Source organism: Epinephelus moara, chromosome 8 (assembly GCF_006386435.1).
Source record: "Epinephelus moara isolate mb chromosome 8, YSFRI_EMoa_1.0, whole genome shotgun sequence".
NCBI classification, from domain to species: domain Eukaryota; kingdom Metazoa; phylum Chordata; class Actinopteri; order Perciformes; family Serranidae; genus Epinephelus; species Epinephelus moara.
Window position 1 is genome coordinate 30,714,515 of NC_065513.1, and position 26,133 is coordinate 30,740,647.

A 26,133-nucleotide genomic window follows, 5' to 3' on the forward strand; every position below is an offset into this window, starting at 1 on the left:
TGGCTAAGGTTAATACCATCCCATGATATTAGTCAGCATGTAAATGTGTTCTTTGTGTCTCTTTTATATGAACCTCTTGGGTTAAGGTTTAAACAGCATAAAGAGGATTATATATTGACACAGTGCCCCTCCTTATGTCACAAATTAATATATAGCTCGGCCCGTTGGCCTTTGAGACTCTGCTCTTTTTTGATCTGTAGCATTTCTAATATATATGACCTCAGATGTGACTGAGTCAGTCACTCCATCTTTGATTCAAGTCAGGCACACACACTATGCTCCTCTTTCATTTCCCTCCCCATCGCTTGCTTGTTTTGTTTCCCAGCCGTAGCAGTGTGATGAGATGAGAACATGCAGTGTCGCTGTTTACAAAAATGACTGCCAGCCTGACATTCAACTGTCCATCAGCTGCCTACATGAATTCTTATTACCCCCCATTCTGTCTTCCTGCCTGTCATTTTTCTCTCTCCATCTCCCAACATAACATGCCTTTCTTCCCTTGGTGCCTCACTCCTCCTCCTCTCCTCTTCTTTCATCCTCTCATCAACTCACTCCGTCTCAATCTTCCACAGCTATCAGGGATGTCAGCTTTAACCATGCTGCCTCTTCTGCCTATTTCTTTCCCCTTTACCTTCTTGCTCCTACCTCTCCTCTCACATGTCTTCATCCCACTCTCCTGTTTCGAGAAAATGCTGCGGTCGCCTCAGATCTTACAGTGTATCAGTTTGTTTGAACTGGAAAGAGCTCTTTCTCCTTTGCTCATGTTTCCTCCCACCACTCTATCGCATTTATCTTCATCCCCCACTCATCCCATCCTCTGTGTGTGCTTTCCTGTCTCTTCTGCCTGTTTAATGTTGTTCTATCTTCTCCGTGTCCATGTCGTTTATCGTCCTCCTCTTCTCCCTCTTTGGAAAACTTGTCTCTTTCCCTCTTCTTACTTGAGATTAATGCATCTGCCAGGATTTGTCAATAAGGTTTGCGGAAGTGTATTTACTCTAAGAACTTAAATAATCTGTCCCGAGCAATGGAAATCTTATCTGGATCTGTGTTCTGTCCTTTCTCCTTTACTGCAGTGGCAGTTTAAAGCAGAGTGTCTCTCACTAGATATTTGATGATCTCAGTGTACCAAACGATGTGATACTGTCCAGTTACCTTTTAGATTTTTTTTTTTTTCTGTGTTCGTGTAAAGCTTCATGGTTCGTCTCTGTGTGATGCTCTACAGAGTTGAAAGGCCTTGCTTGTGTGGGCCGCAGACCTAGAGTGATGGAAAGGACCCCTTATATATTTTTTATCGACAGGAAACCTTGCTGGTCTCACTAGCTCTCCTCCCTTCCCCTACTGGGTAGATGAAGACCTTCATCCCTCTATTCATCTCCCCGTGACGCCGCAGGAGTCTGTATTTTCCTGTTTTGCTCTTCATCCCCCTCTGCCTTATTTTCCTCTTGTCTTCTATCGCCTTTATCCTGTACTCATTTTTTCCCCTGTGGCGAAAAAAAAAAAGAAAAAATCCAAATGTCACCCACTACATTGAGACATCCTGAGCTTGCCCACCCACACAATCCTTGCACTAGATGGCCCCGCTTTAAAAACACTGAGTCCTGAATCTTTACAAAATGGTAAATGTTTTGATCCATACAAAACGCCCCCTATGGAAAGGGAAGCAATTTGGTGCTTGTTTTGCTGCCTGTCTCTTCCTAACAGTAATGCTTCCTCAGCGTGCTCAGGCAGAACCCAGTTAACACAGAGACTGAGTTTTAATTTCCCCAGATTCTCCACCATTTAACTTCTCATGTAGCCTGTTGCCAGTCTTGATTTACCAGAACAGGGTCTGAACTAAATGTAAACACAGCAGAGCCTCTCTTTCATTTGAAAATTGATGTGTATTTCAAACTGGCAGACACACAATAACAATGTGCAAATTTTGTGTCATCCAAATCATCTGTGCCACAACTCTTATGTTTTGGCTCTCTCTTTTTTTCTGTTAACCTTTGTTGCGTTGCCTGAATCTGTACAAAGTTGGCAAATGCAAAGTTCTTGTAGAACAGATTCAGGATGGCCACAATTGAAAACCAAGGTTGGAAAAAATGACCAGAATTTATCTTTAAGCAGAACAGCGAACCATTTGAGAGGAGGAATATATAAAGGAGGTTTAACAAGAGAGATTTAGAGGGTGGCATGTCCTAATCAGAGTTAATAGTCGGATGCTACAGAGGTTACACATTCACCCATATGGTTCTGACAGCAAAGGGATCGTGGTGCTCTTCTTCCTCCTCCTTTTCTTCTCTCATTATCACATTACTCCAAAATGCTTAGCCCCGGACTATTTGCCCTGACTCACCATGTAGATTTTCCCTCCTTTGTCTCTTTCGTTCAGTTTTTAAAATGCTGCTTTGTCGCACATCAGCTAAAAACCCTGTTTATTTTTACTTTTTAGCACTTTGCGGTGGCAAAGGCGGCAGTGTCATCATCACCAACATGAGCAGAGGCAGGGGTGTCAGCAGATTTACCATAGTTCCTCCCGACACATTTGTACGTTAATGGGAGAGAAAGTGAGTCAGGGTGATTGAAGCACGAGTGGTGGGCTGCAATGAAAATATGTCTTTATTCTTTCGCCACGTGCAGCTTTTTGTTGTGATCACCCTACGTCCTCCTCCTCTCGTCTAAAAGCTGAAAGGCACTACTGTTAACCCGTGCTCTCACAACAATTAAACAACTCCCCAAACTCAGAATTCATAATTAAGCAAATCACTCGTATGATTGAGTAATTAAAATGAGCTGTGTTGTTTCCATCCCCCAGAAGACCTCAAAAAGCAGTTTGAATTAACAAGCGTGGGCCTCTGTAATAAAATAAACATATTCACTGCATCAGACTGTAATTTCTGTATCATGCAGTACAATGCAATATGTAAATATCACCTTTGTGAAGCTTTTAATGGTGTCGAGAGCTGTTGAATCAACTCTGTGATAATGTTTGAGGCTGCAGTGTGAAGTGAGTACTAGATTGTAATGCATCATGTGGTGCTTGTATTATGTCGAACAAAAAGACCTCCCAAAATATGATGAATTACAATACAATTTATGAAATTCAAAATAACTGAAGCACTGTTAGTGGTCCTTTGTGTTGCTTTATAATGCAAGGTAACACTGTAATACAATCCAATATAACCTGGCCTCAAAAAGGGTAATATACAATAGGCTTGGGCGGTATCTATTAAATCATGTGCGGCACATCCTCAGAAAGCTGAGCATCTGTGATGGTGTTGAAAATCATACTGTTGGGATTTCTAAATACCCTGGGATACTGTGATACCGCCCAAGCCTAATATACAATTATATTAAAAACAAAATACAAATAAAGAAGTGCAAAATAACCTTGCCACCACCTCGTGCACTGAACGCCAACCTGTGCCCAAGTCCAATTGAAAAGGTCATCTTGAGTGTGGTTCTGGTGTATTCCTGTATGGTACTCATCAGGTGTGAACACCAACTGTACTACAACACAGAAGTGGACTGCTATTTAATGCCTGGTACACACTATACGATATCAGCCCAATTATAGCCCAACGCAGTGTCGTAAGGTGTCGGCTCGGATCGTGAACGACAATGAATGACAACACCACCCCAGATTTATTTATTTATTTTTTTTAAGATTATTTTTTGGGCTTTAATTGACAGGACAGTGTGAAATGGGGAGAGAGAGAGAGAGTGGGGGGATGACATGCAGCAAAGGGTTGCAAGCCGGGCTCGAACCTGCGACCACTGCAGCGAGGCATCACCTCTGTACGTGGGGCGCCGGCACTATCCACTACACTACCGATGCCCCCACACCCCAGCTTTTTTAATATTTCCTCTGATGATGTTACCACACGGAGTAAATAAGGAAAAATGATGGCGTGAAACAGTAGAAGCACTTTATCAACCTGGTGAGTACTGCCATTAGTATCAAGCTAGCAAAGGAAGAAATGAAATAAAAATATATTGGTGGGGCTTTTACTCACCACACCTGCAGAGGCTACCAGCTTCATGTGAAACACATTACATCATAAACAGGCCGTTATTTATTATTCCTCTGTATTTATATATTTTTACTTTCGATCCGCTCCCATTTGCCTTGATAAAGTTAATGCATCGCGCTGTCATTTCAAACTCAACACTTCCTGTATGTGTTTCAAAATAAAAGGCCCTTATGACTTAAGTTGAGAGAATCCCTTCATTTTCTAAATACGCTTTTATTGTGAAACATTTACAGGAACTTGTTGTGGATGAGTCAGTGACTCGCATATTTTACATGCAGCACTTTTTTTAGTTACTACAACGTCATTTCAGCTGACACATGAACAGACACATTGACTGAAATTATAGTAATAATAATAAGAATAGGACAAGAATAACGATGACATCACACGCGTTGTGAAAGACAAACAGGGGTGATTGTATGTATATCAGGCGGCAGTGCAGCCCACAGCCGACAGACCCAGATCCCACTTCAGCCTGCAGTTGGAGCTCCAGGGGGAGGTGGAGAGCTCTGTGCCCGACAGCAGGGGCTCCTCCTGCGGCCAGGAGCAGAGGCTCTCCTCGCTGCTCTGCCAGTCCCCATTGATGACGAACACCAAGGCAGCAGGGTCCGTCTGCGGCGCCCTTTTCTTCACTGTAGCACAACAAAAATGTCATGTAGATGATGATGCAAGCGTACTTTGGTAGAGAACAACATCACTAAGAGGGGGCGCAATCCACACGGGCACAATATGAATCAGTCGTACCTAATATGATAACGCCCTAAGAGTTGAATCAATACCTTTCTGACGCCATGTTTGTAAATATTAATCACTCTAAGCCTCCCAAAGACAGTATTTACTGCAGGGCTGTTGTATTGGATCGCATTATAACTTCTAGCTAATTATATTATTGTGTCCATTCCCTAAACGTACAATTATACCAAATTTGTTATATTTGATATTATCAGAGTTCTTATTTTTATGTACTTTGTAGAAAGTTCTGTGAAGACCACCGACAACACTTACGTGCAAAGATACATAAAAGCACATTTTGTACAAGCATACATAAATTAACTCGACCATCCGGCTTGAAACAATAGAACCTGATGGGTTTAAATGGACGCCTTGACACCAGGCTATTACCATTTCCCTCCTGTCCTAATTAATTGCATGGTGAAATGCTCCCCTCCGACTCTTGTCTGAAGCTTGACAGTTTGTTTGATGTGTGTGACTTTCCCTTGTTCTCAGTTGGATCCCATCCATTGCTGTGCTCTGTGACTCCTGGGCAGGGTGGGAATGCTACACACACATGCACACACACACGCATGCTAAAAAGAAAGAGCTTCTGTGTAAGCTGGGAACTCGTGCCTGGCCTCCTCTCTGCGGCTAATTGCCTTGTTTCCCATCTGGACTATCTGGCACTAGTAGCGCTCTTTCTTTTCTTTACCCTTTTCCCCATTTTCTCGTCTCTTCTCTGTTAGCTGTGTGACTCTTTAGTCTGTAAAATAAACTGCTGTCAGAATATCAGCAGTGTCACTTGAAATGACAAACTCTTCATAATTCTTCACTTGCCTGTTGCAAAAGTAAGATTTTTGACATTGAGACAATGATGTGACGAAATTCAGACCTACAACACAACCTTGCTCAAAGTATATTTTGTGTCTCATGTCCTGAGCGGATGATAACAATCTGTATCAAGTCATGTTTTAATGATTTGGTTTCCGCTAAAAAAAAGTGGTCATTCTTTATTCATTTAGTTATCTTTTGTTCTGTACACCTCCGTTCTGTCCACCTCATGCAGCGAGTGTTGCAGCGTTGCTCCTTTACAACAGTCATGTCATGTCATTCAGTATTTGTTATCTTATAGAAGGTGCCGGTGATAGTGTGCGTTATCGTGTCCAGAGAGTTTTCATTCATATACCTACACCGTATCCCATTCTGCTTTTGCGTCCCAAGGCTGTCTGAAAGCAGCAGAGACAAAGAGCTGGCCTCCGGTTTGTTTTGTCCTTGTCCTAGTGATCAAAATGTAAAAGTGATGCTAGTATATGTTGGGTGTTTCCATTCACATCTCCTACAACTGCAGAACAACACTTGCACACAGTCCTGTTCTTACGCATAACTCTTTCTCTTGCTGTTGTGGCTAATTGGCACACTGGGAACTGGCAGGTGGGTCTTCCAGCTCCGGTGTATTAATTTGTGGTAGTTATAGTGATTTACTTGCACGCCATTTTGTTTGTTGTGCTAACCTCGATATTTGTTTATTGTGTTTCATATCAACGGCCCACAAATATGTATCAGCAGGCTTTGATCTTCTGTCTGACCCTCTCTGTGTCCAAGGCTATTCATTTACTTTAAACTGTATAGGCTATTTAATGCTTCTATATCATCACACTATTATTGATATAAGCAGAGTATTTGAATACAAAGTGGTAACCACTGTATGTTAATGCATGAATGGGTCAGACCTGCAGCGCTGGATTTGAAATGAACTGTAATAAAATGGAGCTTCTGTGATTTGATTACCTGCTGTGAAACAACATGACCCTCATCCATTAGAATGTCTATTAGCTCTCCTGAGGTCATTTTGGTGAAAGTAGCATAAATGTAATGTAATGAGCAACTTACTACTCAACACAGAGAGTAATATTGTAATGTAACATATTACTTTTAAATGAAGGTAATTAGTAATATGTAAAGTATTACATTTTGAGAGTAACTTGGCCAACACTGGCCATTGTTGTTCATGAAGGGAAGCATACATGGTCTTTATTGGACTCACTAAAAATTGGAATGAACATTTTTAATAGAACTGAAACATTTATATGTATTATGCGGTACTTATCTCAACCTCCCCTTCCAATAGCCTTGTATTTATAATGTTGATATTGGAGGGATTTAATAGACATTTTGGAGCCATGTTCATTTTCTTTAATTTAGAATATACAACTGGATATTGAAATTGTCAAGTGGAGTGTAATTGCATTTAAAAATTAAACATTACTCATTTTTAAAAAAAATTAAATTTCACGTTGTTAAATTTTAACAACTTTTCCTTTGTGCTGTAGTATCACAAAAGGCACATTAGATAAATTAAAATTGTGTAACCTCTTGAAAAAAACATTGTGCGACTAGAGGTGGTTTTGATTCATTCAGTTGTGGAGCTCTGGTGCTTTCATATTGGCTGACTAACCGAACGGAGCACACTGGCATGACTGTCTGGCACACTGAAATGGAACAGTCATAATTAATGCTATTATTTTAAACCTGTGATTTTCCTGCTATGACGAGTCAAAATGTCTCCTGTTGGAAAGCTCTCTGAAAATGGGCCGTTTATTTTTGACGTTTCTGGTGGAGTTTTCGACCAGGGCTTTGGAAATCAGCCCTTCTTTTGGTCAAGGTAATAACTGGTGCCGATCATATTAATTAGCCAGCTTGCAGGGGAGATTTCTCACAAAAAGACCAACCCATCATTGCTTATTTATGACAGGAAATGTGAAAGGTTTCACAAGTCAGGTTTAGGTTGACTTTAAATAATGTCATGCAGCACACCTGGCATTTGTCAAGACTCCCAAAATAGGTGCCCTCTGGGTTAAGGAGCCGAAAATGAACCGCGGCGTTTCTGAATCAAGTTTGGCAGGGAACATTTGCAGCGAATCATTCCCATCTCTCGCTCCCCTTATTTTCTGTCATCTCTCTGCTGCTGCTGTCCATAAAAAATATATGAAATAAAAATTTCAAGAAGTGGTCCCAAACAGTGTCTGATACCAGCAGTCACTTCACGCCACAGGTTTTGTCCATATATTCTGGTACATCATTACGCTACCTGCCATTATCATGGGGCTCTTTTTCCATCGCTATCGAGGTGACAAGGTTGCAGAGCAGTTTCTCAGCTGTCTGCTGTTGGAAACACCTCAGCCATCACTTTGCAGGCAGTACTACTAAAAATGAGAAATTTCAGGCTGTACTTCAAACCAGACCTCTGTCAATGAGATGAAACACTTCATGTCAACAGTTTGTTGTTTTTTATGTTTGCTTGCCCTTTGACAGATGTGCCAAGGAGTTGTTATTGTAGTCGGGTCTGATATCAGAATGTGGACTTGAACAGATTTGTCTCTGTTACAGGTGTTGATTGTCATGACAACTCCTCCTCTTGAGGTGCCCCTCCACGGTTTTGGCAGTTGATACCAGGTCAGTGAGAGTTCAGCAGAAGTTATTACACTGTAGTCATCATAATCTGAGCTTTCATTACTCAGCAGAGGACTTTTTTTTTTTCTGCTGGCCAAATCCTCCTGCATGTAAGAGTTCCTGGACACTCTGGTACACAGAATGAGCCCTTTCATTTAGCTGCTCTGATGATGTGTGACAGGCAGAAAATGAGATCATTAAACCAACGAGGAAAATAATCCCCCTAAGACTGTGCCATATTATGTGTTATTGACAACATATTTGTGTCAAAATGTTATGGGTGCTCATGTGGCCACAAATATCTGCTCCAGTTTTCTTTAGTAGTGACGATCAAATTGAACATTTGAGTCACATTAAAGCCACAAAGGCTTCAATCTTTTCTTCAGGGCAAGAACAGATCAGGCTGAATGTGATGGGGTAATAAGGGCCTTCATGTACGCTGAGCTTTTAATTTGGCTGTGTGACGTCAGAGAGAGAGACATATCAGTGGTGAGATGCAGCAGCCACTCAGTCAGACAAGTTAATGTTTGGTTTCTTTTCTGATTATAGTGTGTTTGATAGAAGGAGGATGTGTTTGACTGAGGTTGTGAACATTTGCATTATGTTTCTTTTGTTCCCTGTTTGCTAAAGCTTACCAGGATGTGCACTGTTAAAATTAAACACATTTAAAACTCAGAAAAACAAGATACCGACGAATGTCTCGTTGAGCCAATGTTCAGATATTTTTGGCCAATAAAGCTGTGTATTAAAAATGCAATCAAACACTGGACTCTAATCAAAAGAGGAATGTCAAACAACAAATATTAGGCCAACAATAAATACTCCTGAAAGTTTAGCAAGTGCCAAATAGTTGTTTATCTCACAGCAACAGATGTTTCACCATCATGTCATCATCAGCCTGAAACAGCACAATTCCCCAGATGATAACTGCGCTCAGGTATCTAAAGACACATACAGTGTCTGCTACACATTTTCACCACTTTTTGATGTATGGTGTTTATATACAGTCTTTAATGTTTGAGCAGAGTAAACAATAAAAAAAGTGAAACAAGCCGTGAGTAAAGAAAAGGGGGGGAAAAAGCTCTCCTCCTTAATTCCTGACTGATTCTCTTGGCTGGCCCTAAATACAGGTAATAATAAATACATAAAGGTTATAAAGACAGTAAGTAATTAAACAAAAGAGATTCAAAGTGACAAGTTATGCAAAATGCACTTTTCCATGCCTGTTTAACACAAAGGTGTGTTCCTGGTGTGTTTAGAGACCCTTTAAAGTATTAGAAAAGACCATCCTCTCTCTTTTTCTCCATCTATAAGAAAATGTGTGTAACCCATGGAAGTATAAATAGAACTGGATAGAGTACTATGAAAGTTGCTCAGTAGTGCATTGAGCCAAAATAGTTCAAATGCTGCTTATAAAAATACCCCCATGATTGACACTGCTTCTGCACTGTGTGACCCATAGAGCAGGCTCACGAGAAACTTCCATTGGCCAAGCCGACTACTTCTGGTTCAGCACTTTGCTAAATGTATTGGGATAGAATGATTCAATTGTGTGGCTCCTCTAGACTTTCCAAATGTAATTGGACCAAATGATTCAAATTCTGATAGTGAAAGTAGTTATTTTTTGCAGTTGTGATGCTCCAAAAAATGTATCCCCTCATTTACAGATGTTCCTTTTAGGGCTGACCCAAAAAATTCGAAGCTTCGAAGCTTTGTTTGATGGCACGGGATTCGATTGTGAAATTGTTTTTTTCGAAGCTTCTGCGCTTTTTTTTCCGTTTTTTTGGGGGAGGCCTTAAACGCAACACTAACCCCCACCAGTCCGATACTGACAACGAGCGCACTCAGAGCTGGCAGACATGTCCAAGAGGTCATCAGATGTGTGGTTGCACTTTAAAATATGCCCCGATAACCCCCAGAAAGCAGAGTGCCAATTTTGCCAAAAGCAATTGGCATATCACAACTCAACAACAAATTTGGGAAATCACTTGAAAAACGTAAGTAGTAACTAGTAGGCCTAATATGCATTTTCCAGTTCCACTGGTCTGCTCTGAGTCTGGTGTCAGAGACACTTCTGATACTCTGAGTTGCGCATCATGTTTGATTGTGCTGCAGTGTGCACCGAGGGTTTTAATTTAGTGTTCAATCAAAAGTTGAACACTACTTATCACCGACCCTTTTTTTTTTTTTTTTTTACAAATGCTTCTAATTAAATTCGTTCTGAGCTCCGAAGCTTCAAATGTCCATAAATGGATTCGAAGGTCAGCCCTAGTTCCTTTAGCCATGTAAGTCTATGCTAAAAAGTATTTTTAGGCTACAGAGCATCATGTGACGGATGTAATTAGAGAGTCTGGGCACTATGAAAATTGGCTTCAAAGCCAAGTGCACTTCCTGGCGGGCTGGTGTAACCATGACATAGTCAGATTTGATGCTGATTATGACATCCTATGGTGTCGTATGCTGTACAGATTCTCGGGTGGATCAGTTAGAGCCACCTTCAGCTAGCCATCAGCAAAGAACCTACTTTGCCCTGCTATGGTGGACCTGGAAACTAGGACTGGGTGACATGGACAGAAATTCATATTGCGGTACTTTCAGGCTAAATGACGATACACAATATATATCTCAGTATTTTCTACGAAGTGGGCTACGTGTTCAGTTTGCATGTCAAAGCCACATTTGTGATGTCGCAAGCACTTTTATGGTTTATGGTTAGGTTTTTTTTGTTTGCCTGATGAAGGTCTAGTACCGAAACGTCGTAAATAAATTATTTATTGCAAGTTAGACAGTGTGTGGGAGTCCTTTTGCAACAAGCACTTTCATAAAAACAAACTGACAAACAGTCAGTCTCCCACCTATACAGTGCAGCGCTGGATTGCACAAATGCTACTGCAGTGATTTCATTCATCTCACTGACTAATTAAGAGTAGTACCTGTAACATATAGACCAGTGTTGCACTGTAGACTAATGAACAGACAGATTAAACAGAGGAGCAGCTCTGTGTCTCTCTGAGTGTTGATGACGAACTTGTGAGTGAGTGAGTGAGTGAGTGAGTGAGTGGGGCGGAGAGTGTGTGAGAGGAGAGATGCACTCTGGCATGGCTTGTCGGGAGAAAAGGGTAATGTAACACAACTTGACCTTGTATTGATATAAATGGTATTGTGTAAATCTATATCTTGCTTGAAAATATATAGGTATATCATACATAGTTGTTATACCATCCAGCCCTACTGGAAACATGACAGGATCAAAGCTTGCTACATGTTGTTTTGCTGGCTCCAAGAACAAAGAAAAGCCTTCATTTAGTCCATCAACTGAGGATGTGAGGACTTATTATTGACTGTAGTGTCCCCACAACAACAGAAAAAAGTCTTTCTCAGTAAGGGTTAGTACACAGCAGGGCTCACTTCAAAACTAAAGCTCAGGGTAGTTATTACCAGCTGTCAGTGATCCAACCTCAGACTTGACAGCTCAAAGTTTTGCCAGTTGTATGTTGTTTTACTGTTTACTTTACAGGTTAGCCTGAAGTTAATGTTGGCATATTATATGCAGCTAGCTTTGATTGTTGGCCCGTAGGCTGGATCAATGTTGGAGCAACAGTTATGTAATACAGAAAGAGACTGTGTGAACTTGACGCCTCATTTGAAGCCAGTTAAATAATGAAAGAAATGGGTTGGATGTGGCTAACTGTTCTTTCATGTTTTCTTTTGTGAAACTTTACACTGCAACAAGCTTCGCTCGCTTTGTTGTTACGTAAAGGCTTCTTCTGCTTTGTGAGCCTCGCCGGTATGTGTGCGTTGCTGCTGTTGTGTGTGGGTGTAGATCCACTTGATGGACGTGCCCTGAAGGTACACATGTGAAAAACAAATGGTCAGACTGTAAGGAATTTCAGAAACAGTGATTCATTTGCTTGGCAATGTTGTGTAGCTTAGATTTGCCCCGACGTGCTCAGCCCGAAAGCTGGAGTTGCCAGCTGGCAGTGTGTGTTCAGTTACGCAGAGGCCAGGACAACCGTTATGATTCACAGATAGACTTATTAGTGTTAATGTAATACTTGCATTAGCAGCACACAACTGCAGCTATATCGCAGGTCCAGTGAAACATAACTGTTTGTTTTTGGCAGTGTTGTTAATGTGGGCAGCTCGGCTCAACTGAAGGAGACACGAGCCCTCCAGAAAGCCTAAAGTGAGAAGTTTAGGGGGAGCTCTAAGATATGATTTTTGGTCAGGATGGGCACAGGTAATGTTTTAAAGAGCATGGCGGCAGCAATGACAATGCACTTCACTGTGTCTGATGCATAATGCTTATTTTTTAACTAAAAAAAAATCACAGTTACCATTTGTTATCAATACTTTATGTTATTTTTTTGGTGATCTTTCACAGTACAAAGTGCCATGATACTTTGTAACAGTCATATCTAGGCTACAATGACAGTGACAAGATGCAGAAGACCAGAAACACTGACCAATTGGAGCAGACTTAGCTAGACAGTATGACAGTATGAAGAAAATAAAGCTTTTTTCGAACATTGAAGCCTGTAAACATGTTCTGATATAAACCCAAAATACAAGTATGAACCTGAAAGTAAGCCATCTCCTTTAAAAAAAAAAAAAGATATAAAACAACATACAGTAGAACAACGAAAATAAAAGGTCCTTAAGGATGTAATTATATTATGTAAGGTGTAGTATGGAGATTATTTGAATGCAGATCTCAGTGGAGTGGCACCCTGCATCCAAATACATAATCACATTATCTGCTGTTGTACACAGTCGTCAGATGGAGACCCAGTGCAGATAAAGGCAGGAGACAGTAAATGTACTCGCAGGCAGAAATATAAATATTACAGTTTAAATTACAAAGCAAACAAATCTTGAGCATTAAATAACCGTTTGTGATCACAACGAAACAAAAGTATTTATTTTTTTTTAACTGATGTCCTTTTTGTTCTGTCCAGTTTGAATTAAAAAAAAAAACAAACTGTTGCTTTCGAGGACAAGTCAACATTGTAAGTCACATTTGTAGGTTTCTGTCATACGGTCTCGAGCCTTGATGGGTGTCCCTGAAATGGGCTGTGAAAATGAATGACATATTGATTTTGTTGCATATTAAAATTGCAGCACACCAGTGTTGACAACTGTCAAAATGCTTTAGGCTACGGAGGCGCCCAGTCAATAAGATGCCAGGCTTACAACTCGAGGTCTTAAAATAGTGTATGCTTGGTAGAATTTACTCAGATGTTGCAGCCAAACAACAAAATGACAGCTTAATAAAAGCCATAAGCTGACACGGCTAAAACAGTTTCTGGCAGCTTCCACTTAATACACTGAATTATATGGTGAGTTTCCCTTAGTAAACAACCCAAAGCATTCCACACTTATGACTTATTTATCATGTATTTTCAGCTGTGAAGTAATTTGAGGATGCTGTAGTTATATCAGTTGTAAACAAGGCAACTTTATGCGATATTTGAACAATAGATTTTTGATTTAAATATGCAGCTACTTTGCATCCGTTAATGTGTTTGTGAATTAGTGCAGACAAGAGATTGATGTGGTTTTACAGGGTTCTTTGTCACACCTGTTTGGGAGATGAATGAAGGTCAGAATTAGAAAGATAAATGCTACAAGACACAGACATACTGTGTACTACATATTAGAGCTCTTAAAGGGACAGTTCATTCCCAAATCAAAAATACAAATTTTTCTTCTTACCTATAGTGCTTTATTAATTCATTGTTATTATTGATTGTTATGGTTTGCTGCCAAATCGAGGAGATATTGGCCATAAAGATGTCTGCCTTCTCTTGAATATAATGGAACTAGATGGCACTCGGATTGTGGTGCTCAAAGCAACAAAATTGAAAAACTCAGCATCAGTGTCTCTTTCCAGAAATCACGACCTGAATACTCAAGACAACCCACATACCTTGTTGTGAGCAGTTTCATGGAGGAACTATTTTCTTTCTACTGAACTACACCAGTGTGCATCAGCTGGTCGCTCAGCTGACATCACTGAGCTAGCAAACATTATAGCTCAGCCAAGGAAATACCATCAATGTTAATCTGTCACTAGCACAAGCCTCTTGTCTCTGAGTAGATGCACTCTTCCTTCTGCGCAGTGATATGGTTGACAGGTGTAGTTCGGTTGAAAGAAAATAGTTCCTTCATGTAACTGCCCACAGCTAGGGCTATAATCAACCAAAGTAAATCTTTGCTGACTAAAATTCTACCTACTCTTCAACCAGTCGATTGGTCGATGGAGAAAAAATTCTGCATGTTATCTCTAGATCAGGGGTAGGCAACCTGTGGCTCCGGAGCCACATGTGGCTCTTTAGCCCCTGTCCAGTGGCTCCTTGAGCCTTTGAGAAAAGAAGGCTATGGAAATTCATTCTATGAATCCAAATGTTGCTGAACCTCGATAGCAGTGGCTGGTTAGCTATGGATGCCAAATCCAAAAAAGTAAATTGAATAAAATAGAGAATGTAGTAGTGCGTGGACAAATTTGTTTGCTCTCACTGCCAGCTCTGCAAAATTTAAGTACCAGATAATTATTAATAGTGCCCTGCACAGTGTCCACCTTGTGGTAAAACATATTAACAAATGCTTATTTAGACCATAAGTATACGCTAATTTAGACTTAATAGGCTATTTACCTTAATTATAAGGCTAAAACATGTTTTGCGGCTCCACACAGATATTTTCAAATTATTTTTGGTCAAAAATGGCTCTTTGAATGGCAAAGGTTGCAGACCCCTGCTCTAGATTAATTAAATCAGCCACAGTGCACTGAGTTCACTCTACTTGGTAGTGTTGTGTGTCCAGCAAAGCGTTTTTATTCCTGTTGCAGAGCTCGACATTAACACCTGTCCAGGGCAAGTAAACGCTGTGTATGTGCAGGCAAAAATGCCCCAAGTAAAAAACTAAATGTGCTGTCCACAGTAATATTATCTGAAAAGAAATTGTGCACTGTATTGCTGGAAGTGTCCCGCTGAGCTGCATCTGTCTCACTGCCAAGCAATAAACAGGAGTTCTGGAGTTAACGATGTATACAACACAACGGTACTAATGTTAAATATCTCTGTAATGCTGCATGCGAGAGAGACTTACTATTTTTAGCCTAGTAGCTAATGTTAGCCATCCAACAAGGGCTCTGTTGTTTTCCTGTTCCTTTCAGAAGCTTTGTAATCCAGCTTTAGCAACTACTATCAATTTAAAAAAAAAAGCCACTAAGAGGCTGAGTAGGCTCTTAACTGATACACATTCAACTCCTGCCTTTTTGGAGACTTAATCAAATAAATCAATAATTATATATACAACACCGAATGTCTTCTGTGATTGTTTATCCGTTTTTCTGATTAAGAATGAGAGTTGAAAAGTGTTTCATTTTGGGTAAAACGCTGCTCTCATCAGTGTCACCAGCTGTCCAATCACAGTGGAGAAGGGACGTGACAAACACCACAAAGACCAACTGTCACAGAGGACAGCAACAACTGCTGAACAGCAACAATTGCTGTTTCCAGCTGGGAAAATTAATGTTTTGGTGGACACAGCCTGATAAAGTAACACCAATGATTGTCCATCCAATGAGAATTTGATCGAACAGGAACATGTCGACCAACGGTCCAGAATGTGACAGCCCTGCTCACAACAAGGTCTGTGGATTATCTTGGGTAACGGGGTCATGAATTCTGAAAAGAGACATTGCTGTTGAGTTTTTCAAATTTACTTTTATCGGCACTTTGAGCACCACAAGCCGAGTGCCATCTCGTTCCGTTATTTTAGAGAAGGCAGACGTCTCTGCAGCTGATATCTCCAACACTCGGCAAGTCATATCAAAACAATCTAGATTAATAAATAGCACCACAGGCAAGAAGAAACACATGTATTTTTGATTTTAGGGTGAACTGTCTTTAGGTCTTGAAATGGACAAATCGTTATTTAATACTAACTCATTTATTTATTATTAGCCTCTCAGTTACCAAAGTTTGAGGCTGACGACACAAAACAGCAGAAAGATAGAAACCTGTTATTCTCGTTTTCTGGGTGCCTTTGGAGTAAGTCTGTTAGAGGACTGCATGTTTCCACTCCCACCACTCACAAAGACAAGAACATGATGTTCAGAGTTGAAGAGGGCTTTTAATATAATCAATCAAAACAAAATTAATTCCCAACCTGCAACCAGATCCATTTCATTTTGCACGGCAGAGCACTTCACGATGCATTATTGTGAAACAAGATGCTTTGTGTATAGAAAAGGTGAATAAACAACAGTTTATTCATTGGCTTTAATTTTTTCTCTTTCGTCAAAGTGGGGAGGGTTAGAGGAGGTCTCAGAACAAATGGGATGGATGTTCAGGGACCCAGATGCTTGTTCAAACAGAGTTAATTGGGGTTGTGTGCAAAATCCACTCTACCCGTACAGACTTCCCCAGCTCTGACAGCTCATATTTTCTATCAACAATAAATTGTATGCATTTGCCCTTTTGTGCATTAAATGGACGCAGATAAAACAGTGATCTGGGGTCAAGCTTTTGGGGGCACAAATGCATGGGAAATTCCATTTGGTGTAGAAAAAGTGCAGGGAGGGGGCTAACAGGAGAGGAGGGTGCTCGGAAGCCCACCCTTTGGGTTAAGTGACAGGATCCACCCACTCTGTGTTTTAATTCTGTGACTAATGACATTTTGTGATTCGTGACTCTTTGATAGAATGTATTTTGAAACACTGAATTGCTGTCTATAAAATATAAAAGACATCTTTAATGAGTGTTGCTCTAAAGAGGATTTGTCGCCATGTGAGTTTAATAATGGGACATTGTCAAAACATGCTCTTCTGTGTGCCGTGTGAGTGCATCAGTGAGATCTACAGTGTTTCTTGTCGGGGCTCCTTCTTAGAAGGGCTGCACAATTAATTAAAATTGTGATTTTGGTTCATTGCGATCCAATTTTTACATGACATTGATTCTGTAGTATTTCCATTAGCGGGGAGATCATTTGACTCTAACCAAGTGTTTCTGATTTTCCCCAACAAATGACAAGATAACCATGACGAGCCGTGCCCAGGCAAGGAGGGCATAAACAAAAACTAAAATGCAGAACCCTATTTATTGAAATGAGGTTGCTCAGTGGGCTCTGTCAAAAAAAGGATGATCTTGTGGCAAAAAACATTTAACCTGGCTCATATATCATGTGGTGCAGGTGTTTACTTGCTTGTTTTCTATGCTTGTAAAGCTGTTATCTCTAATGTTTTAATAATTAATTTATACCAGTTTATGTGGTGGCGAACTGTAAAAAAAAAACAACCAGCATATTTAATGTGGTTTAAGATGCTCTTCAGAGGTGTTTATAAGCTTGTCTGGCTTGTCAGGTCACACCTTCTGTGTTTGACAGTAAGAAAGGCTGCTAAACCCAGAGCAGGCACAGCTGAAGTCAGTTTTACACATCAAAATAAAGCAGAGGCACTGAACTGTTACACTTTGCCAGCTTTTATGTTTCAAATTTTCAAATGGATGAATAAACAACAGGCTTCACCGCAACTTTCCGCATCAGCTGTGCAGTCTCTTCACGGTGATATGAGGAAAGTCACAGATTTCTACTTTCATATTGCTGTCTAGATCGATTTGCAAGTCATTGTACATTATTGGTTTCAATAGATCGGTTATTGCGACTGATTCCCTGCGAGTGTTCCTGGCTGATAAAGCCCTGAGGGCTGCTTGTTGCCAGCAGCCAGAAAATAGTCCACGCAAAACAGGACCTCGTCAGAGCCAATTCTCCAAGCTCTGCCAGCTCTGCTGAGCGTTGCGCTGCCTGCTGTCAGACAGTGCAGAATGATAACTACCAGAATGGGCATTAATATGCAGTATCCACCGATCAGGGTAGTGCAGCTGGTATACAAATCAGCATTCCTGAGTGGATGACTACACCACTGGCTGTATTTGATAGTATTGGATCCTATGCTGCTTGTAATGTCACATGCATTTCTTTCATGTTTCCCTTGTAGTAGAAGCTAAACAGTGCAGCAGCATGTCAACCAGCTTAACTTATTTAAGTATTTTTAATATGACTTTAAATGGATGACTCCTCTAAATTTCATAGTTGCACCATAATTACATCATTCTCCAGCACATAGCATGTGTTGTTAAGGGCCTCAGGTTGTGCATGTGGGACTCAGAGAGGGTGCATGTTTTTGTGCTGTCTCCTAGGAGATGTTTATCAGGATTTTACAAGAGTCTGTGTTGGCTGAAGTTGTCAGCATAAAAAACACTTCCCAAACTGGCCTTGGTGTCAAGCCTTTGTTGAAAGTGAGTCAGGTGTGAGAGGCTGTGGAGTCATGCAGAATTCATGGTGCTTACTCTTTCACTTCCTATTCTCTTTGCCACTGTAGAACAAGATGCAGGAGTATGGAGTACCTCTGTCATGGAGCCTTTGTCCAGGATAGGGCTAGACTCAGTGTCTTCTAAATATTAATGATGAGTCATGAAATATTGACCGTTACTATAGTTGAAGATGAAGTTTGAGGAGGAGTGCAGGATAAAGGCCAGATATAGGCCCTTTGTTGTTAGAATAACAGGAAACAGGAGTGTGAATGCATGACCGAAAATACAGACTGCCGAGCAGAGCTGCTGTGGTCCCCAGGAGAGAAATGCTCTCAGTTCTAGTTGGAAATATCACTGCTTTGAGTGGTAGCTGTGGTCAAAATAAGACAAATCAATAAGGTAATGAAAGGGAAGGACTTCTGAAATGTTGACCACAAAGCAACAACAAGCTGGTGGAGCCTACAGTTGTGATGGGCAGCTGAGATGAAGGGTAGTCTACTGTAAGTTAAGCAAAACCTATCCAGCATAGTGTGTCGTAGAAGGGCTAGGGCTGCCCCCGAGGAAGAATCTAGTCGACCAATAGTCATCATTTAGGGCCATTAGTCGACTAGTCACCCACATGTATACGATATTAATTTAATTATCAAATGATATATTTTGGGCGGGGCAACACAATGGTTTGAGTTGAAGGTGTGAGAAAGAATAGTATCAGTAACATTGTTAACACTGTGCTACATTACAGAGAAATACAAAACCGTACTAATGAACCTTCATTAATATAGGCCTATATTTTATCTACAAGTGCACGTCACACACTGAGCGAGCCGCCTGTTAACGACGCTGTCGGCAAAACAGTAATGATTGTGCTAAATGGCTAATGGGCATGTAGCTACTTCCATATTTCAGATGATATGTCATGTTGTAGTCGACTAATGAAGATGAGTTTACATATCACCTTGGGTTCGTCCTTCACCTTCTCAAAATGATCCCACTCTTTGGATTTCATGCCCAACATGTTATTAACTAGCCTGTAGAATAACCGCAGGTACCAGCCCTGGAAGTTAGAGGCTGTACACATGCCGTGTCTTTAATTGCCTGGAAAACGTGAGGTCAGGTGCTGGGTGTATGTGCCGTTTTTGTGCCAACTTTCAAGAGCGTGGTGGCAGGTTGCCTCTGAGGTTGCTAAGCAACTTTAACAAGCATCATAGAGCCTATTTACCTGAAATCCTGAGTGCAGAGATGATCTTCTTCCAGGTGCTGTTTATAAGTGTGTAGGCCTATCGTCCGTGGGACAGATGTAAAGCTGTGGGTAGCCCTGCACTTACATGATCAACTTTTCCGTATTTATCAGACTGAATATTTACAGAAGAAGGGAAAGATATCTGTCGGCTGTGATTGGTTTGTAAAGTGACTCCTGTCTGACTGCTGAGTGTGGCCTCTTCCTGTGCCTGTTCTTTCAAATTAAATCCTCACATTGTCCAGTCATATAGGTGTTGATTTATTTTGACAAGGTGCAGCTCCTAATAGAGTTTCAAATCTTGCAGACCAATGACCTTTCTGGTCAACTAACGTTTGGTTGATTATCAGGGGGCAGCCCTAGTGAATAGGGGTATTTTTCTGCTTGTAGTGAGTTCTGGATGAATATCATTGCTTTGAGTGGTAGCTGTGGTCAAAATAAGACAAATCAATGGTAAACAAAAGGAAAGGACATCTTAAATGTTGACCACAAAGCAACAACAAGCTGGCGGAGCCTACAATTGTGATAGACAGCTGAACATAAAGGGTAGTCTACTGTAAATTAAGCAAAACTTATCCAGCATAGTGTGTCCTAGAACACATTTCATGACTATATGGATAAATCTGTCGAGTTGCCAAGAAGTTGTGGGGAGAAAGCAAGAGAGAGTGTGAATGTGTGTCTGTGTGCGAGAGAGCTAAGATAAAGTGTCTTTAAGTGTGTGCAAGTGGAGAGAATAAAATCAGAGAATTTCATCTGGGGGTATTATAGGATCCAATTTAAATGTGTGAGGATTTAAAAGTTTTGTTATCTTAAGCCCAGCCAAAGATAACCTTCCCCAAAGTTGTTGATGAACACAAGTAAAAATAAAAAAGGTGAGATTATAATAAGGTATTTAAGGTGGTGTTAAGCTGATCATTTATTTATAAAAACATTGCTAGTGCTTTTCACCAGCAGTTTTCCTGATGACTAGTCATGGAAATGTTGCATCCTCCCCTATACTGTTTGTAATTCAGCCTACAGAGCCATTCTCCCTCTCTTTTGCTGATTTGATTCATTTCACCAGAATAAATTTAGAATCCCATCTGGCTGTCATTCAACACACTGGATGAATCCGGGTCACACGTGGGCGGAAGTAAATCTGTAAACCGTGGTTCATAGGTGCTCAAAGCCAGATACTAGAGTCTGTGCTGGCTTCATCCCACTTTTTACAAGTTGTCAGAATATAAACAACATTCCCCAAACTGACCCTGGTGTCAGGCCTTTGTTGAAAGTGAGTCAGGTGTGAGAGGCTGTGGAGTCATGCAGAATTCATGGTGCTTACTCTTTCACTTCCTATTCTCTTTGGAACTGTAGAACAAGATGCACGAATATGGAGCACCTCTGTCATGGAGCCTTTGTCCAGGATAGGGCTAGACTCAGTGTCTTCTAAATATTAATGATGGTGATAACAAAGTTTAGTCCAGTATCAACCAACAGCAAGACATCTTTCCTGGGCTGTGCTGTTATCAGTCGCTCCAACAACACTCCAACTTTGGGAGATATCGTAAAGCAATTCCACTTTTATTTACCTCCATTAATATTAAAGGGACAGTTCACCCCAAAATCAAAATACATAAATTTCCCCTAGCCTGTAGTGCTATATATTAATCTAGATTGTTTTGGTGTGAGTTGCAGACTGTTGCTGATACTGGCCACAGATATGTCTTCCTTCTCTCCAATATAATGGAACTAGATAGCACTCAGCTTGTGGTGCTTAAAGTGCCAAAAAAACATTTGGAAAAACTCAACAGCAATGTCTCTTTGCTGAAATCATGACCTAGTTACACAAAATAATCCACAGACCTTGTTGTGAGCAGCTTCATGTAGGAACTATTTTCTTTCCAACCAAGCAACACCCGCCACCTGTATTACTGCTCAGAAGAAAGTGTGCATCTACTGCTAGCTCGCCTAGCAGCACTGAGCTAGCTAATGTTACAGCTCAGCCGAGAAGGATACTTTTAATGTTTAAATCTTGCGCTTACACAAGCATGAGCCTCTCGTCCATGGGAGATAGTAGGAAAAATATGTATTGTAGATTTTAGGCTTAACTGTCCCTTTAAAACACACTCTACTTGCATTCTGACTTGCTGTTCAGTTCAGCTGTGTTGCTGTAATAATGGACGCTGCTCATGGGCGTAAATACAGACAGTGAGGGCAGTACGATTGCACTGGGGCCCCTAGGGTGTAGGGGCCCCTAGAGAAAGCAGGCCCTTGTAAGTGATTCAGATTGCCACCTTGGAAATAAACCTGTGTTTCAAGATAAATGATTAAAAAATAATCAGTAGTCAGTAACTATCTAAAACAACCTTATGTGCTTTATCTATTAGGGATGTTCCTGGTGACTAGTTTCCCTGTCGACTAAACAAAAATTTTAATTAAGACTAGTCGACTAGTCAAATAAAAGGAAAATAGTCAGAAAACAGTCAAAATTTAGCACAATTTATTGTTAAGTATTTGAAACATTGTCCCAAAAAATATTGTGTGCATAAAGAGCCCTTTGAAGCCTTTAATCACAATCTTCAACAACCATGTTGGATTTTAAATGCCTTGCGCCGTGCAGTATGAATGTGAACATGACAGCAACACATGTTACACGGTGTATTCAAGTGTATTCAGGCTTAACATTTTGCATTAACTTCCTGAAGCTTTTACCTTCAACAAAGTTAAGTGGAAGCATATTGTGTGAGGTCGTTGTCGTGATGAGCTGCGTTATCTTCTCAGACCAGGCGAGATCACAGCGTCTCTGGGTGAACAATGTCAAATTGGCCTGAGTATGGCTAGCACCGCTAGCAGTCGTCGTTCCGTGCAGGTTAACATCCAAATACTTGAGTTGAATGTGGTTGCACATTTCTCCAGTCGGGTGACTACATGCCAGTTTTTTCTGACAGAGTCTACATGCAACCAAACCACACTGGTTTTGCGGTTTTGCTGGTTTTGTTTTCCTCTCTTCAGTTTCCCACTGTGCTGTTTTAAAACTCCACGTCTGCTGCCAACTAGCAAGGGGGCGGATGTTAAATCATTAAGATGACTAATTGCGCGCATCCCTATTATCTATATAAGCTATAAAACTATTCAATAAAATGATTAATTTCTTACTTTTTTATTTTTTTTCTGATATGCAGGGTAATATACTGTATATGCTGATGTTATCCAATGTCAAGTGTCTATTTGTGCCAAGACAATACATGTATGATCGTGTGCACTAGGGCCTGTCGTAACTTCCTTACACCACTGTGGCTGCCCTCGAGATTGAAGTACACAAATCAACAGCTGAATTTGTGTTCAGACGAGAGCACTTTATAATCTGTTGTGCTGAACTCTTGGGTTGCCAAAGTTTATTCCTGTGTCCATGCATTGAGTCTCATTGTTGCTGAACAAGTAGCAACACAATTTAAATGTTGTGCTATAAACAATCACTCCCCATAAAATTAACTTGTAGACTAGTGGAACACACTCCTGTCTCCAGCCAGCAGATTGATTATGCTAAGCAAACAGCTAGCAGTTATTAATTCCCAAATATGTCACAGCCCTACAATTAAAACAACTTCCACAGTCTATCAAAGATAGCGCAGAGTGAGGCTGGAACCCTGCCAGTACCAGTCAGCAGATGTCAAGAGAGTGAAACACTGCTATTATCAAAGTAAACACTCTTTGCCTGAGAAGCCTTCGAGAGAAAGAGGGGGAGAGAGCACGAGTGAGACCTTAAGACCTTGTGCATGATCTTTAAAAGTACGTCAATATTGCCGGGGGGTCATGCTAACCGAGATCCCCATGCTATCAGTCTTTGTCATCACTTTATATATGCTGTGCTCCAGTCGATATGTCAGCCAGAGCCCAGAAAGGACTGAGTTTATAGCATCTACTCCACTGGTCATCAAATCTATAGGGGCATTAGCAGACAGAGATGCCTCAAAGCTGTCAAGCTGTATTCTCTGTGTGTGTGTGTGTGTGTGTGTGTGTGTGTGTGTGTGTGTGTGTGTGTGTTTGCTAGCATGACTGAGCATTGAACAGTGGGTGAAGGCAACTGCTGTAAAATTAGCAGCATTAAAGTCTGAATATTACACTAATGAATTGGAATTGCATCTGTGCTAATGTGACTCATAACTTGGCCCGGGTAATTAGCTAGAGCTGAAGAACATTTTCAGTGCTGTGTCTATACCATAGTTCAGTCTCCTTAAACTCTTAAAGTTGTTGCTGTAGCCATTTAGCTTTTATATAAAATGGCTGATTAGTTTTTTTTTTTTCATGGTAATAACGCAGAGGCAGCCCATCATCTTCTCATCATCTAGTGCTCCTTACTTCTTAAAGGAAAAGTCTTTGCCATGAAAATGCAACCACCTAAATAAATCAGTTATCTGTGGAGTCAAGCAGGTACTGTAGTTGTTAAAGTGATTTCACAGACAGGTGTGTGTGTGTGTTGGAACTGCATTTATCTGATCTGACAAGCGAAACCCTCCAACAGGCCTCAGTGGTCTTAGCCCCTTATCCTCATCCATCCATCTGTTTAACCCTACTTACCTGGGTCTGGTTTGGGGTTGCAGCAGGCTAAGCAAGGTAGCTCAGATATCCTTGTCCTCACATTGTCTTCAAGCTCTCCCTGGTTGAATCCTGAGGCATTCCAAAACCTTGCAGAAGGCTTAATCCCTCTTCTGCCCCAGGGTCTTTATAAATTGGGAAGAACCTGTATGGAAACCCTTCACAGGAAAACACTGAGAATTCATTCTGATCAGATGTCTGAAATCATACATCCATGCACTGGATGCATGAGCTATTTCACACTAATAGGGGACACTAATGAGGAGTATGCTCAGTGACGGAAATATTTTTTTTGACTCACAGGTAGTGTTGTCACGATACTGGAATTTCTAACATTAATAGCTACCTTGAAAAATATTGATATTCGATACAGTTTTTGATGAAAATTTTACCATTTGCAAGGAAAAAATGCCATTGAGGGCACACAAGTTCCATTTTTATTAAAAGAAAAATGTAACAAGGTGATGACTTTTCTTTTGTTGGTTAGTAGCAGACAACAGCAGAATGACTGCAGGTAACATTAACATTAAGAGAGCGAGAAGGGCAGCTGGAACAGGTGTATCAATACTGCGTGAAATGAGTATTGCAACTGTTCTAACTATCCAGAATCTATGTATTGATAAATTGATATTTTTGACAACACTACTCACCGGCCAAGGAGACTGGTAGATGAAAAAATCCACTGACCAAGCAATTTTTTTTTACCTGCTGCTAGTGGTGCAGTGGTTAGCATTGTTGCCTCACAGCAAGACGGTTCCTGGTACGAACCCAGGGGAAGGGGTCGAACCCTGGGGTGGGGGAGTCCTTCTGTGTGGAGTTTGCATGTTCTCCCTGTGTCATTCTGGGTTTTCTCCGGCTACTCCTGCTTCCTCCCACAGTCCAAAGACATGCAGGTTAATTGGTGACTCTAAATTGTCCGTAGGTGTGAAAGTCAGTGTGAATGGTTGTCTGTCGCTATTTGTCAGCCCTGTGATAGTCTGGGGACCTGTCCAGGGCAAACTCCGCCTCTGGCCCAATGTCAGCTGGGATAGGCTCCAGCCCCCCACAACCTCAAACAGGATAAGGGGTTAGGTAAAATGAATGAATGAATGTTACATGTATATTTGTTTCAGTAGATGCCATTGACATAAGAAGAAGAGGCCAGAGCAAACTTTTAAGCAAAATTATTTTAATAGATTGAATTGTGTGAATTGAACAACTTGTCACCACAGACTCAGCATGTGGAAAAGTTCCCTCTGGTAAGCAGTGATACGGTGTATATGTCTAAGACTTTTATTGTGATCGGTAAGAATGGAGGGAATGAAGCTTTAATGTGCTGCCACTGACAATGTGGGAGGTAATAAAGAGTTTGCCGTCTTTGTTCAGACTATAGAGCCTCTGTGTTATCATTTGATTACCTCATCAGAACCCCTTGGTTTCACATTAGCGTAATGATAGCAGCAGAGTGGCAGCAAGTGATAGTTTTGAGGATCAGCTGATGTCCTGAACCATAAACAGTACCACAAAACTCTGAGCACTTGAGTCGGTCAGTTTCACAGCACAATGTGTGTAAAACCGCATCTGATGTGTGTGTGTATGTGTCCATAAATGATGCCAAAATGTGGTGTCGCTCAGCATAGTTTTTTATTACATGACTATTTTGGTACAAACACAGACCTGCCAACCTGTACGCATTTTGCGTACCAGGCACGCATTTTGACATCAAAGTACGCTGGTACGATTTGATGCTCTAAAAGTACGCATATCACTCGATCGCGCATTTCGCCGGTTTCAGTGTATTTGTCTATGCAAGATGTCACTCAAGTTGATACCCGGTGAATATAGG

At 40.9% G+C, this 26,133-nt stretch overlaps 1 protein-coding gene across 1 annotated transcript in view; it reads left to right on the top strand.

The window, feature by feature from the left end:
* The window catches only part of gpat2 (glycerol-3-phosphate acyltransferase 2, mitochondrial), a 198,776-nt gene that overhangs the window by 48,219 nt on the left and 124,424 nt on the right, over nucleotides 1-26,133 (top strand). The window contains exon 3 of the mRNA XM_050050490.1: nucleotides 8,118-8,183. The gene's annotated coding sequence lies outside the window, so the exon portion shown is untranslated. The remainder of the gene's footprint in view (nucleotides 1-8,117; nucleotides 8,184-26,133) is intronic.